Raw genomic sequence first — 6,592 nt, 5'->3', positions numbered from 1 at the left:
CCCTACAGAAACCCCTCAAATTTGTGCATTATCTCCAGTATTTACAGTTTCATCCATCACTCTATCAAGATGCTGATTAGGTGTGCCTTGAGAAACTGTGTGTTGGAGACTCAGCAGCCTTTCCTTCCTTAATTCTCTCAAACTTCCACAGGCAATTAGCATCCAAGCCAGCAATAAATTGTCAAGACAAGTTCTCAAGCTGTTGCACAATACTTTAAATAAACTCCGAAGTTCTCACCTTTGCCTATCCCCAGGTTATTCTTTGCAGATAACATCCTTTTACCTCAAGCCTCCTATTATCCTGTGTGATGAAGGCATACAAAGTATTAGGTTCTCTGTAGTCTTCTTAGCCCTCCTAATAAAAGGCTGCATAACCACTTTAGAGAATTGAGCTCTTCCAGCAAAAGCTCCTTCAGTTAAGTACAGCAGGACATGTGAGCTCATGACTTGGACATGTTTTGACCCCTTCCAAATTTGTCCCCTTTAGTTAGTATTTCCATGCTAAACTGCTTCAGCTACAGCCCCTTGTGAAGCACACCAATCCCAGAGTCCCCAGAAGTCATAAATTCTGGATTTCTAACAGCCAACCAGAGGACTACACAACAAGCTGTGCCCCAGTTATCTGAAACTGGTGTTGGTTGAGGCAGCTCAGACTAAAGCAGTATTCAGCAGTGCTATAAGAAGCATAATCCGAAAGGTATTTGGAATGCCAATAAGCGCTTGCAAAACAAACGGTATCTGCAGAAGTAAAGAAATGCGTTCTGCAAAAGAACTTATTACCTTAGCACACACAACCCTTCCCAATTCACTGACTTCTTTAGGCTTTCTGGGCTTGTGCAATAAGGCTGGATGAGTTTAAAGCAGAATAACTACTGCAAAGTAACTCCTTACATGGTTATTTTAGAAAGACAATTTTTCTAGGTTTCCCTTAATCTGCTACCACCATGAATCCAGCTGATATGGATTCCCCTATCCGAAAAGGAAACACTCAGAAATAAGAAACGTCCTCAAGTCAGAGTCCAGCCCCTTGCTATTGCAGGCCACAATATTATACAATGCCTTCCAGTGACTGATCAAAATCCATCTCAAAACTAGTTAGGATTGTTGCCTGTCCTGCACTAGCCTGGCCGTGCTGCGGGCTTATTCGTCCGATGACTAAAAATCACATTTTCTGCACCAGTTCCAGCAGTATTTCTTCTTTCTTGAAGAAAAGTGACCCAAGTTGTGGGCAGTGTTTCACATGAGATCTCAGAGCCTTTGTATCATGCAATTGAAACCTCTCTTCCCACCCACCCCCAAACACCTCAACTGATGCAAATGTGACCCTAGGATGCCTTTTTCATGACTGCATCACAGAGACGGGTCATAATCATCCAAGGATTGACTAACACCACTCAGCTCTGTCTTATCTTGTTTAGTCATTGTAGTATTAAATTTCATCCAATTTCTATTACTCATCCTCCAGGTCAGCCAATTCTTCCTCTGTAACATCCCGATCCATTCTCTGTACCAGTGTCTCCCAACTTTGCATCAAAATTCATCTGCACTTTTATTGCATGTGTTGAGATTAATGAGCATAACTAACAAGACTGCTCCCAAGATCCAACCTTGACGAGCGCGCCACTAACATCCCAGTAAAACAACTCCCCTTTCAGCACAACCCACTGTCGTCTCCTCTTCAGCCAGTTCCTTACCCACCTTCCATTTTTATACTCTTCTCCAGCTTAACCAATAATTTCCCCATGTGACACTGTATCAAAGGCTCTAGGCAAAATCCAGAAGGATGAGATCACATCTATTTTGACAATAGATTATCTTATCAAAGATGACAGCAAGTCAACCCAGTACTCTCTACACTTGGTAAGTCCATGTTGCATTTTATCCCATTTTGTTTACTGCTGCATCTTTATTCTTTTCTTCAAAAGCCGTTTTCAAAACCTGCAGACTAGTGAAATCAGTCTAACAGGTATGCAGCGTTCCAGAACTTTTTTCCATCTTAAAATATAGGCAATACATTTGCCATTATCCAGTCATATGATCTTTTCCTTCACGTGACAGATTTATTAGACATCACTGCTCTCAGAGCTGTGATTTCATGTGCCTGTTCTTTCATAGTTGTGAGGAAGAACTTATCCAGTCCCCACCTTACAAGTGCAAGACTCCTAAACTTTGACATCCACTTCCAAACTGTAGTTTCCATCTCTGCACCCTCATTCTCAACATTACAGGGGCAACGGTAGAATGAGTAAACTTCATCCTTATTGGAAACAGAGGCCAAGTACATTATCTTTAATCTCTACCACATTCTTAATGCACAGTAACCCCACTGCTTGCATTGCTGTCACTCTATTTATATGGCTGAAAAACTTTTTACTATTGAATAACCTTTGTCAGTTCTAACTCAGCTCGACTTTGGGCCATTCTTGCTATCACTACACTTACTGGCTACTAAGCCTTTGCTTTCTTTGCTGTTTAGTCCTTATTCCTTGCAAACTTTTTCCTTCCTCTTAATATACTTTTGGAGACAGTCGATCATTAAGTTTGGTCTGGGGTTCCTTCCAACAATTTTTCTCCCTGTACTTTAGATAGACAAGCTCAAGCTCTTACTTCTGAACGTGCAAAAATTATTCTTTTCAGTCCTTAGAAACTTCATTCTAGCTGACTCAAGTTGTCTAGTTATGCTGTCCCGAATTATCCCAGCATGTTTAGCTTCAAAGTATTTTTCATTAAACTAGATACCTGAATCTGCCTTCACATCCTACCTCAAAAAATTTCAGAATCCCTTCAAGTAAGAAATTCTTCTAAAAAAATAAGAAAAAAAAACTGGCATGTAGGCTTGTTCATTTTATAACTTTAAGCATTAGGGCTTGTGACTTCCTAATTTACCTTAGGAGGGCAGGGCAGGGCAGCACCTTAGAAACTAACTGGTTTAGAGGCAAGAGCTTCCATATGCAACAACCTACTTCGTCAGATGTTGTGACAGCAGCATCTGACAAAGTTGACTCTTGCTACAAAAACTCATGTCTAAACCACTTAATCTCCAAGGTGCTGCCCTGCCCTACCTTCTCCTTGATTTCAGACTAACATGGCTAACTACTCTGTAACTTTTCTGAAGTTTACAATGTCAGGAGAATTGCTTAGTACAACACAACGAGAAGCACGACAGATTTATTTAGGGTCATTAATGGGAGATTTCCTATACATTGCTAACTTATGTCAGCAACATTGGGATCACCAGCATGAACAGCTCGCAAGCTCCTGCTGCTATTTCAAGTGCTAGGCTGCTCAAGACACACTCCAACAGAACATACAATAAGTATTCTCCAGGGAATTACGTACTGAAAAATTCAAAATTAATTACAATTTTTACAAACAAATTAAACTACATATAACTATTTGAACCTTCTTTAGAAATATATGCAGGCATTTTGTATTTATACAACTGTATAACATATTTTATAGCAAGTTTGTGGGTGGGGTGGGTAGGTGTGGCCTCTCCCACCTACACCCACCCCACCTGCCCCTCGCATGGGGCACAGGGCTCAGCAGCAGCAGGCAGCGAGCCTTGGGGCCCTCCCGGCACAGCAAGCAGAGCCCCTGATGGCACGCACCTCCAGCTGAGTCCTGGGATCTGCACATGCTGGCACAGAGCCAGCCCAGCCTGCCCGCACGCACCCTGGGACCAGGCTGGGCTGGCTCTGTGCCACCACGTGGGGCTTGCAGCATTGGCACATGGCTCCCACCTATACCTTCCTGGGCTGGTTCCGTGCCTTCACATGCAGCTTCTCACTGGAGTGCTAGAAGCCCCACAGGGAGGCACAGAGCTGTCTGGTCTGGCCCAATGGCGTGTGGACTTGGAGTCCCTCACCATAGGGACGGGCAGGAACTCTAGTGGGAAGCCACATGTGGAGGCACAGTCACGTGCCATGGAGCCAGGTGGGCTCCTTGCCTCCACATGCAGCTTCCCGCTGGAGTGCTGGAAGCCCCGGCCCTTTCGGCCCAATGGCCCATGCCCACCCACACCTACCCACCTCCAGCAGGCAGGAGCTCCCCTCCCCATTTACCCAGTCTTAGGAGTCTGTGCCTCCACATGGGGCTCCCAGTTGGCGTCCCGGCAGCCCCGCAGATATGGAGGCACAGAGCCTGCCAGGGTTAAATTAGGCAATTATGCATGGTCATGCCTTTTATGCGCAGAACTGCACAGGCGCGTAATTCTCCAGGGTGTAAATGTAATACCTGGAACGATGGCTAGAGCCAATGCCTTATCTATATTAAGATACTTACAATCTTTTTAACAGTATCGTACCTGAACTGCTGTTTGCAAGGAGAGCAATTTTTCAGAAAGTCTCCTTGTGTTGACAGGACTCAAATTCAAGTTTTCTCCAAAACAATTTGCTCCAGGTACATCTATTACAGTAAAAAAAGCCAAACAAAAAAAACCACTTCTTGCTTCAGGCTATATTACAAAAGTATGCCCTCAAAAGTTCCAATAAATTAATACAAATATCATTAACAGATTTGTGGTATTGTTCTAAAATATTCATCGTGGTTCCTGGATCCAAAGGCTACTACTACCTGATAAAGGTATATTTGTGTTCTGATATGCAGAAGTTTAATAGTTCCCATCGCCAAGATATTTTCCTAGAAGTAGTTATAGCACAATTAACTCCATAACTTTATTTATCTTTCCTGTGCTGCTGAAGGGTGCAGTAACCCACTGACTTTTGAGGTCTCTTTTGACAGCTGGCTTACAAACCATTTCCCATCCCCGCCACTCCAATCCAATTAGAGGAGCTTCTTCTATTACTGCAGACTGCAAATTCAGATGGGGAATCTCAAACAGCATTCAACCCTTGAGGATTTCCTCTAGCAACTGGCTTTACACTCAGTTAACTACTGAAGGCTTTCTCCCCTGAAAGTAAGCTTGAGCTGGACAAGAGTTCTCTTTCCTGGGAAAAATTAGCTCGAGGCAGCGCAATAGTATGTGCCCATTTCTGGACTCAAATTTGAGCATGGTGACAGGACATCAGAGGAAGACAACTCCACTGCCACCCCTTAAGAAAAATAAAGACGACTCCTCACCCCGTGTAACAGGAATAATTGGTGTTTATTGCTTTCCCTGTTTCTTCCCTCACCCTTGCTTCTCTAGCAATCTGCTCTAGAACCATTACTGCTAGATAGGAGACAGCTCCCCCTCGGCTGTTGCCACAAAGGAAAGTGACCTGTGACAGTTCACTAAGAACATGAGCTCAGCAGCTATCAAGCAAAACCATTAGAGATTATGATGAAAGGAATTGTAAACAAAACTGGAAGTATCACGATGCTCCCTTAAAAATCCCTGGGGCATTCGCACCTTGAATACTGCACCCAGTTCTGGTCTCCGTATCTCAAACAAGATACCAAAAAACCGGAGAAGGTCTAGAGCAGCGTTTCCCAACCTTTTCCACTTACTTTAATAAAAATTTTCTGCGACACACCTGTTAAGGCATTCCCCCGTCCTCGTAACTATTGTAGCTCATTGCCAATGGCAAAATTCAGCGGCACACCTGTTCATTTCTGATGGCACACTTTTGTGCCACACACAGTTGGGAAACACTGGTCTAGAGAAGAGCAAGAAAGAGAAGTGGTAGGGAGGAGACACTAAAGAGGCCAGGCCTCTTCAGTTTAGGAAGAGACACGTGAGGGGTGACATGACAAAGGTTTACAAAACATTAAGTGGCAAAGAGAAAGTCAAGAGGGGTTTATTACTGACGGCCTCTCGCCATACAGGCAGTCCTCGACTTAAGACGTTTCGAGTTACAACGAACGGCACTTAACGACGTTTATAAATTGACACCCTGTTTCGACTTTACGATGCCCGATCCGACGCCACACCAGCAAACAAGTTCGCTGCGTCGCCCACCTCCCTGGAAAACATCTGTCCAAACTTCCTTGGACACTTTAAGAAAGCAGACAAGACTCGAGAAAACCTTGCAGCCGGGGGAGACTCCAGCCAAGAGCCCTTCAAAACGTCCAAAGTCACCTCAAAAAAGTCCTTCCAAAACAACAGGATCGCTGTTTACAATATAAATACATCAATGTAGCTATACTACTCATCTATAATCTATAATCATAAGTGATTTCATGAAGCTACACACACGTGTGTGTGTGTGTGTGTGTGTGTGTGTATATACATGTCTATATGTCTTTCTCTCTCTCTCTCTCTATATATATATATCTATATACACACACATATATTATACACACACACATATATGCGCGCATTAATAATAATAATAATAATGATAATAATGATGATGATGATAAGAAATAAACAGGGATAGGGACAGGAGTCAATGGCTCAAAACGCGGGCACGCGGAGCGGGACCTTGAAGGAGGGCAAGACCTAAAAATAAATAAAGGAAAATAAGATAGGAGGACAAGGAAAGGAGGGCGGTGGGGAGAGGAGTCAGCGGGTGCGGCGGGAGGGGGTTGCTATGGAGCCCAGGAAGCAGGATGCGGCCTGTCCGCCCGGAAGGCCTGGGCCGTCGGCGGGGAGGGCGGCCGGAGCCGGGGGAAAGCCCGCAGATCGCTCGCGCCCAGCCCCTCGTGC

General features: G+C 44.2%; 1 protein-coding gene across 2 annotated transcripts in view; it reads right to left on the bottom strand.

Annotated features, from left to right (window-relative positions):
- Positions 1–4,327, bottom strand: part of NUP98 (nucleoporin 98) — a 46,768-nt gene extending 42,441 nt beyond the window's left edge. The window contains exon 1 of one of the 2 annotated variants that reach the window (XM_025213778.1): positions 4,307–4,327. The gene's annotated coding sequence lies outside the window, so the exon portion shown is untranslated. Of the gene's footprint in view, positions 1–238; positions 260–4,306 lie in introns of those variants that run through there. The other variant, XM_025213777.1, reaches the window with a different exon arrangement.
- Between the last annotated feature and the right edge of the window lie 2,265 nt (positions 4,328–6,592).

The sequence above is a fragment of the Alligator sinensis genome, unplaced genomic scaffold (assembly GCF_000455745.1).
Source record: "Alligator sinensis unplaced genomic scaffold, ASM45574v1 scaffold364_1, whole genome shotgun sequence".
NCBI classification, from domain to species: Eukaryota; Metazoa; Chordata; order Crocodylia; family Alligatoridae; genus Alligator; species Alligator sinensis.
Note: the sequence above shows the minus strand (reverse complement) of the source record. Positions and strands in the feature narration are given on the sequence as shown.